Genomic DNA, 9,045 nt, shown 5'->3' with positions numbered 1-9,045 from the left:
GGCAGGTGTGTGTGCACGTGTCTGCATGTGTGGGAGAGGGCAGAGCACACCCAGTATGCAGGATGCACAGGAGGTGGTGCGCCGATTGCCCTGACTGCCATGGAGCCCGGGCTCCAAGCCCACCACTTCTAGAAGGACCTCGAGCTGATGTGCTGATCATGACTGAAGGGGGTGGGCTGGTCAGGGGCGTGTCTGCAGTCCCGAGGAGGGGCAGGTGGACTCAGATAGGAGGTGGTGACGCAGGATGACAGTCTGCAAATCCAGGGAAAGAGGAGCTGCTGGGGGTGTGTGGGTGGTGGCAGTCAGCTGAGAAGGAGCCAGGGTGTGTGCGGGGGCGGGGTCTGCAGGGGAGAACCTTCTAGGGCTCAGTGCTCGAGGGGGTGGGGTCGTGGCCCACACACAGGTGCGGGAGGTGGGGTCTGAGCTGGAGGGGCAATAGCATGTCTCCTGGATCAAGACAGTATTTAGGGCCCTGATGCCGGAAGATCGAAAAAGCCGGCTTAAAACCCAACATTAAAAAAACAAAAACGAAGATCATGGCATCTGTCCCATCACTACATGGCAAACAGAAGGGGAAAAAGTGGAAGCAGTGATAGATTTTATTTTCTCGGGCTCCCAAATCATTGCAGACAGTGACTGAAGCCATGAGATTAAAAGATGCTTAGAAGGAAAGCTATGACAAATCTAGACAGTGTATTAAAAAGCAGAGACATCACTTTGCCAGCAAAAGTCCCTATAGTCAGAGCTGTGGTTTTCCCAGTAGTCATGCATGGATGTGAGAACTGTACCATAAAGAAGGCTGAGCACTGAAGAATTAATGCTTTCAAACTGTGGTGCTGGAGAAGACTCTTGAGAGTCCCTTGGACAGCATGGAGATCAAACCAGTCCATCCTGAAGGTGATCAACCCTGAATATTCACTGGAAGGACTGAGGCTGAAGCTGAAGCCCCAGTAGTCTGGCCACCTGATGCAAAGATCTGACTCATTTGAAAAGACCCTGATTCTGGGAAAGATCAAAGGCAGGAGGAGAAGCGGATGACAGAGGGCATCGCCGACTCGATGGACATGAGTTTGAGCAAAGTCTGGGAGATGGTGATGGACAGGGAAGCCCGGCGTGCTGCGGTCCATGGAGTTGCAAAGAGTCGGACATGACTGAGCGACTGAACAACAGCTCTGGGAGAGAGGCCCAAGAGGGGACTGACGGGGGTGTCGTGGAACTGTGCCTAAACTCTTCCCCAAGGGCTCACCATGACAGCACCTCTTCAGGGAAGCCAAGGAGGTTTTGGCTGGAGCAGGACCAGGGGGCCTGGGGCAGGTCTCTGGGAGAGCTGGTCTTCCCGGCCCAGGTGCCGAGGAGCCTACCAGAACTGGAGTCTGTGATGTAGACCTCGGGGACCGCAGTCTGGGCAGGGACTTCCTGGAGGAGGGGCAGGAGCTGGGCCTCGTGTGGGTTCCGACTCCCCTGTGGGTGGGGTCCGAGGGCTGGGCCTTCAGGACTGGACATGACCACGTCCCCGGAGGAGGCTCTGCCAGCCGCCGGGGGCTTCTCCCCTGGCTTCTCGTGATGCGGGGCCCCCTGGACCCAGGGTCCAGGCAGAGGCAAGGCCTGGGGACCCAGCTCTCACCCACTGGCTCTGCCCCACTCCCGGCCCAGTGCTAGGGTGCTGGGGCCACGTGGTGCGGTGGGGGGTCACTCACTCCAGGGGCTCTTGCTGGCCGACGGCCACAGCCGGGAGAGGAAGACAGCTTTGATGGGAAGCACGGTGCGTAGGCTGCTGGAGGTGGCATCCAGGCCAGAGGCCTGCAGACCAGAGGCCCTGGGGCCCTCAGATGACCGCTGGGGTACACTATGTGATGGCCACGCGTTCCTGTGACCAGAGGAGAGGAGGACCAGGGGACCCTGCTCTTGAGACCCTCAAGGAGGTGCTGATGGCCCCAGCTTGCCTGGGACCTGGGGCTTGCCATGTGCAAACAGGAACTGTTCCAGACAAGCGGGGCCACCCAATTATCCTGCCTCTCAGGTCCCTGGAAGCCAGACAGACTCACACTGGGCTTTGACTACAGGAAGGACGGGGGGACGCTGGGGTGGGGGGCAGCCCGGGCAGCAGAGTGGGGGTGGCATGGTAAGGTCGCAGGCCCCATCTCCAGGGCCCTGGGGTTCTAAAGGAACTGCAGCCTCAAAGGAGGGGTGTCCATCCAGGAGAGCCAAGGGCGAGTGGCTGGTCGCCAATGGTCAGGCATGGGGCGATGGTGGGAGGGCCAAAGGGCAGTGTGGAAACAAAAGACGAGCCTTCCAACTTCACAAGAAAGCAGGATTCAGGGAAGAGTCACACACACCTGTGCACCAGGCTGGGAGAGCAGGGCTCAGGGAAGAGACACACACACCTGTGCACCAGGCTGGGCGCAGGGAGGGCCTGAGGCAGGACACGTGGTCTGGACGTGTTCCTCTCCACGTGCTCCTGGTGTTGCGGTCCCTGAGACAGGTACAGGCCTGAGAGACTTGGAGGGAGCTTGCTCTCTCTCCCCAAGGACCACCTCCTCCCGTCCTGGGCCCTCATCTCCTGCCAGAAGGGACCGCCATGTTCTGACCATCCATCCCATGTCCACGTCTCCTGGAACCTCCGCTCATCAGGAACTCAGCAGAGAATCCAGGGAGAAGCAGGGAGACTCCTAGGACCCAGAAGAGAAGTCACAAACCCACACGGCCCTTCTTACCCTAGAGCCCCGCCCTGGCCAGCTCTGGTCCTCTCCCGCCGCCAGGACGGCAGTTTCAAGGAGCCTGGCTATTTGGTTTCCGTTGGGGGCAGCCACGCTGACGGCTCCAGGAGTGACAAGCAGCAGCTGCCCATCTCTGCTCTGGGCACCCTGGGATCTGGTGGGTAGGTTTCTAGGGCCCCTGCTGCCTTCTGCCCCTGGGCCTCTGGTTGATGCCCAGCTCGGGGGTGGTCAGGTCTCGCACGCATTTTGCGAATGGGAATGCTAGCTACGAGGGATGACCTGGGCCTCTCTCTCTGCCCCTGCCACCCTGGGACTCAGCCCTGCCGGATGAACCGGTGAACACAGCCAGGGCACGAGTGGGACACCTCTGGTCCAGGCCTTGATCTGACAGTCAAGGAAGAGGGGCTCTGCAAGGTCATGGAGCCAACAGTGGCCGAGCAGGGGCCAGACCTGCTCTGCAGGCAGCCCTGCTGGGTCAGCACGTCCACGGCTTAGCCAGGCTCGGCGAGCATCTTGTCCTCTCAAGCCTCAGCTTCCCCCTCTGTGAAATGGTGTGTGTGCTCAGTTGCTCAGTCATGTCTAGTTCTTTGCAAGCCCATGGACTATAGCCTGCCCCGCTCCTCTGTCCATGGAATTTTTCAGGCAAGCATATTGGAGCGGGTTGCCATTTCCTCCTGCAGGGGGTCTTCCTGATCCAGGGATCAAACCTGAGTCTCCTGTGTCTCCTTCATTGCAGGCAGATTTTTTTTTAAATTATATTTCTTTACTTTTAATTGATTGATGATTGCTTTATAATATTGGTTTAATTTCTGTCATTCATCAACATGAATTAGCCATAGGTGTACATATGTCAGGCCTTCGGTGGCTCAGCGGTGAAGAATCTTGTCTGTAGTGCAGATGTCGCTGGAGATGCAGGGTCAATCCCTGGGTCGGGAAGTTCCCCTGGAGGAGGGCATGGCAACCCGCTCCAGTATTCTTGTCTGGAGAATCCCATGGACAGAGGAGCCTGGTGGGCCACAGTCCACAGGGTCGCAAAGAGTCGGACACAAAGGAAGCGACTTGGCAGGCATGCACGTGCACACGCCCCCTCCCTCTTGAAACTCTCTCCCACCTCCCGCCCTTTCCCAGCCCTCGAGGTTGTTACAGAGCCCTGGTGTGAGCTCCCTGAGTCATACGGCAAATTCCCACTGGCTGTCTATTTACATGTGTTAGTGTATACGCTTCCCTGCTGCGCTCTCCATTCATCTCACCCTCTCCCTCCCCACCGTGTCCATGAGTGTGCTGTCTCTGCGTCTCCATCGCTGCCCTGACCGCAGCACCATCCTTCTAGGTTCCACATATATGAGTTAATATACGATATTCGTTTTTCTCTTTCTGACTTACTTCGCTCTGTATAATGGGCTCTAGGTTCATCCACCTCATTAGAACTGACCCAAATGCGTTCCTTTTTATGGCTGAGTAGTATTCCATCGTATGTGTGAATCGCAGCCTCTTTATCCATTCATCCGTCAGTGGACACCTAGGTTGCTTCTGCGTCCCTGCTATTGAAGAGCGCTGCCGTGAACACTGAGGGATGTGTGTATTTTTCAGTTCTGGTTTCCTCAGGGTATATGCCTAGAAGTGGGATTGCTGGGCCCTATGGTGGCTTTATTCCTGGTTTTTAAAGGAGCCTCCATACCATCTTCCACAGTGGCTGTATCAATTTGCATTCCCACCAGCAGTGCAAGAGCGCTCCCTTTTCTCCACGCTCCCTCCAGCACTTGCTGCTCGTGGATTTTTCGGCGATGGCCATGCTGACCAGTGTGCCGTGACATCTCATTATAGTTCTGATGTGCGTTTTTCTAATAATGAGCGATGTTGAGAATCTTTTCATGTGCTTAGTAGCCGTTCATATATTTTCTTTGAAGAAATGTCTGCTTAGGTCTTTTGCCCACTTTTTGATGGGTTGTTTGTTTTTCTGCTGTTGGGTTGTATGAGCTGCTTTGCATATTTTGGAAATTAACCATGTGTCAGTTGTTTTGTTTGCTATTATTTTCTCCCATTCTGAGGGTTGTCTTCTCACCTCGTTTATACTTTCCTTTGCTGTGCAAAGCTTTACGTTTAATTAGGTCTCATTTGTTTATTTTCCTCTTATTTCCATTATCCTAGGAGGTGGGTCATAGAGGATCTTGCTATGATTTCTGTCATACAGTGCTCTGCCTGTGTTTTCTTCTAAGGGTTTATAGTTTCTGGTCTTATATTTTGGGGCTTCCTTGGTGGCTCAGTGGTAAAGAATCCACTTGCAGTGCAGGAGCCGAGGGAGACGTGGGTTTGATTCCTGGGCTGGGAAGATCCCCTGGAGGAAGGCATGGCAACCCACTCTGGTATTCTTGCCTGGAGAATCCCATGGACAGAGGAGTCTGGCAGGCTACAGTCCATGGGGTCACAAAGAGTCAGACACAGCATGCGTGGTCTTACATTTAGGTCTTTAATCCATTTGAAGTTTATCTTTGTGTATGGTGTTAGGAAGTGTTCTAATTTCATTCTTTTACATGTAGCTGTCTAGTTCTCCCAGCACCACTTATTGAAGAGACTCCTGCTGCTGCTGCTAAGTCACCTCAGTCATGTCCAACTGTGTGTGACCCCATAGACAGCAGCCCACCAGGCTCCACCATCCCTGGGATTCTCCAGGGAAGAACACTGGAGTGGGCTGCCATTTCCTTCTCCAATGCATGAAAGTGAAAAGTGAAAGCAAAGTCGCTCAGTCATGTCTGACTCCTAGTGACCCCATGGACTGCAGCCCACCAGGCTCCTCTGTCCACGGGATTTTCCAGGCAAGAGTACTGGAGTGGGGTGCCATGCCTTCTCTGATTGAAGAGACTACCTTTTCCCAATTGCGTATTTTTGCCTCCTTTGTCAAAGATAAGGTGCCCATAGGTGTGTGGGTTTATCTCTGAGCTTTCTCTCTTGTTGCATTGGTTTGGTCTTCTGTTTCCGTGCCAGGACCATACTGTCTTGATGACTGTGGCTTTGTAGTATAGCCTAGACCTTTGTAGTATATACCTGAAATCAGGTAAGTTGATTTCTCCAGCTCCATTCTTCTTCCTCTCAAGACTGCTTTGGCTATTTGAGGTCTTTTGTGTTCCCATACGAATTGTGAAATTTTTTGTTTAGTTCTGTGAAAAAAATGCCATTGGTAATTTGATATGCGGGCGGATTCTTTACTGCTGGGGCAAAGGGGACAACGCTAATTCCTCCCTCGTAAGACACATATGCGGGTTTAATGGAGCAATTTGCACCCAAGTTGCATGGCTGGGGGTGGCTGCCTGGCACAGAGTGGGTGTGGTGCCAGCAGCAGCTGGGTCCCAGCCAGGGCCACTGGTGAGAGTCGGGCATGTGTGCAGTGGTTTGGACGGCCTGAGCATTAGCTGGAGGCCCACCAGGCATGGCGATCTGCATCCACAGTCACCCCTGGGTGGGCCGGGGTCCCAGCTGCTTGTTACTTAAAGACTGCTTCATCCCGTCTGACGGTTTATTGGGGAACCGCACATGACTGGGTGACGCAGATGCTTTTGTTGGGGTCTGAGTCACGCTGCCAGCCCACATCCCTGGGCTCGGAGCGAACGTCCAGGTTTTATTACAAAGGCAGCCAGTGGGGTCCTCAGGGCTCAGCTGTGCCCTGCCCTTCCGCTAGGTCTGGAGGGAGAGACCCACAGGGAGGCTGCTGGCCCTTCTCAAGCAGGGGCTGCTGGGCCAGGCACGCAGACACGGCCTCTGAGCCTCTTCAGGAACCACACAGGTGAGAAAGTGAGGTGCAGAGCAGCCACCCGTCCTTCCTTGGCCCCAGGAGGGGGCGGTCACTCTGCCCAGCTTCAGAGCCCACAGATCTCCCCCCGCCCCGTTCCTCCTGTTGTGTGAAGCCTACCAGCAGGGAGTAAAGTGGCAGAGGTGGAAAAGCCAGATGCCACCAGCAGGAATCCGGGCTCCCCAGCACCCTGGGGGCAGCTGTGGCTGGTGGCCAGACCCCCTGACCCCCAGCAAGGGCCTGCTGCCTTTCACCTGCCACCTGCGCTCCAAAGTCACGAGGCATCGTCCTCCTGAGTCCCCCCTCCTTCTGCCTGCCGCCGCCCCAGGCTCCTGGAGCCCTCAGACCTGCTGGGCCCTCAGCCCCGCCTGGGGCCCTGTAATTACCCGCTTGACTGCCTTTCTCACCTCGTTCCCAGGCGCTGGCACCTGCCTCCACCACTCAAACCACAGGAGCCTGGACCCCCAGCTAGAAAGCTCCGGTGCTCCCTGTGCCTTCAGGATGAAACCAGTCCTGAGCCAGACGGAGCCCCAGGCCCTGCGAGCCAGCCCTCTCCAGCCCCCACCCGGCCCATGCCCGTCTCCTTCTGCGGGGCACCAGCCGCGATGGGCTGGGAATGCCCAGCCCCTTCCCTGCCTTGGGGCCCCCTCCCCTCCTAAGCGCCTCCTCCTCGTCCGAGACCCAGACTGGCCCCTGCTGGGGGCTCCTTCTGGAGCCTGCCTCCCCCTCGTGGCACGACCCCTGCCCCCAGGAGCTGTGGAGGATCAGGGCTTGTGCCTGGTTGTCGGTGGCTTGGAGGTGGATTGCAGGCCTTCCCTGGTGTCTTGCAGGGTTCCCTCGGGGTGTAGGCTTATTTTCGGGTGTGGACAGCTGATGGAGAATGCGGGGAACGCACGTCCTCTCAAGCTTGCGTCTTATCTGCTGCTCCCCAGTCAGATGCTCCCGCCTAAGGGGCCCGCATGTGCCCACATGGCTCCAGGCCCTGGCTCCCAGCCCAGAAACCAGAGTTACGATTACTGATTTGGTTGTTGATGTTATTAGGTGGATCAGAGTTCAGTTCGCAGACCAGGGGTCAAACCCAGGCACATGCCAGTGAACGCGCCCAGTTCAAACCACTGGACCACCAAGGAGCTCCCCAGCTGCTCTTCAGGAGGAAGGGCCATGCAGCGGCTGCCCAGGCCCTGCAGCGGGCAGCCACCGGCAGGCCTTAGAGGGGGGCTCAGACGAGCGACCCCAGTGGAGGGGGCGAAGGCAGGGGCACTGGGGTGAGGCCTGGCCCCTGGCGGGCCCTGAGGAGAAGAAGAGAAGGAGGGTGGGGCGTGACGGGTCAGCGGGGAAGGAGGGAAGGAGTGAGGGGAAGGGAAGGGCGGGGTCGGGCCTGGGGAAGCGGGGAGGGGAGGGGAGGGCGGCAGGGCTTCACCTGGGGTCCGTGGCTTCTTTGCCTCCCCCCGTCCCCGGCCCTGCTCCCTGCTCCCTGGCTCCCTGGCTCCCACACAGCCCTGGAGACAGGAGGGGCCCAGCGCTACTTCCCACTAAGGTGTGAGTGACACCTAGGGGTGCCAGGACGGTTTTGAAACTGAGGCTTCCCGGCTCCACTTCCACACTGGGCAGGCCCCCACCCCAACCTTAGACTTGAGGCTCAGGGGTCACAGGGGATGAGGCCCTTGTCCGAACCACCCACACAGTGAGGAAGGGGCAAGGTGCGCAGGCGAGGGCGGGGGCCGGGCTGGGGCTCGGCTCGGGTCCCGTGTGCGCGCTGGGCGGGCTGCAGCGGACGGCGGTGCCGCCAGTGGACACCAGGGGGCAGCAGGCCTCCAGTCTCCGGCTTCGGGGCCGCGGAGGCCGAGTGGGGAGGGGGCCGGGGCCGGGGCCGGGGCGGCCGCTCACGTGCAGGACGGCCCCCCTGGCCTCAGCCCCTCTGCGGGGAGAGGGGGGCGGGACAGACACCCCTGGCGCCAAGCGCCCACTTTGCCCAGCCCTGGGGAGGGCCGGCTTTCACCTCCTGACCCCTGTCCTGATCAGCTGCTGCGCTCACCTTGGAAACTCGCCCAGGGGGAGTTGGGGAAACGTGAAGAAAGAGTGGACAAGGGGGAGGGGACGGGTGGCTAGGGCGGCAGCGGCTCCTGCATCCTGCCCTGACCCGGGACGCCCCGGGGCTGGCCGCCCAGTACTGGGTCAGTACCAGTGCTCAGTGGGGTCTCAAACAAGGTCTCACTGAGGCCCGGAACCCCCTCTCTTGTTGGGTGACTGCAGACCAGGTCCCGCTGGGGGGCGGGGTGGGGGGGGGCGGGGGACGCGCTCACACCTCCTCCCTGGCATTTCAGCTGCTCCTAAACCAGGTTGGGTAGGGGAAGCAGGGTGGGAGGTGGGTCCCCGGTGTACCCGGGTGGACAGAAGATGCTCATGGGGGACCCCACTAATTCAAGAAGACGAGACAGGAAGTGGGGGGCATCGTGGGCATGAGGTCTGGGGATGGGGGCAGTTTATTCCCGAGGTAGGACCGTCCAGTCTGTCTCCTGCGGGCGAGGAGGAGGGAAGCCTGGT

The sequence above is a fragment of the Bos mutus genome, chromosome 22 (genome assembly GCF_027580195.1).
Source record: "Bos mutus isolate GX-2022 chromosome 22, NWIPB_WYAK_1.1, whole genome shotgun sequence".
Taxonomy (NCBI): domain Eukaryota; kingdom Metazoa; phylum Chordata; class Mammalia; order Artiodactyla; family Bovidae; genus Bos; species Bos mutus.
This window is presented reverse-complemented; position numbering follows the sequence as displayed.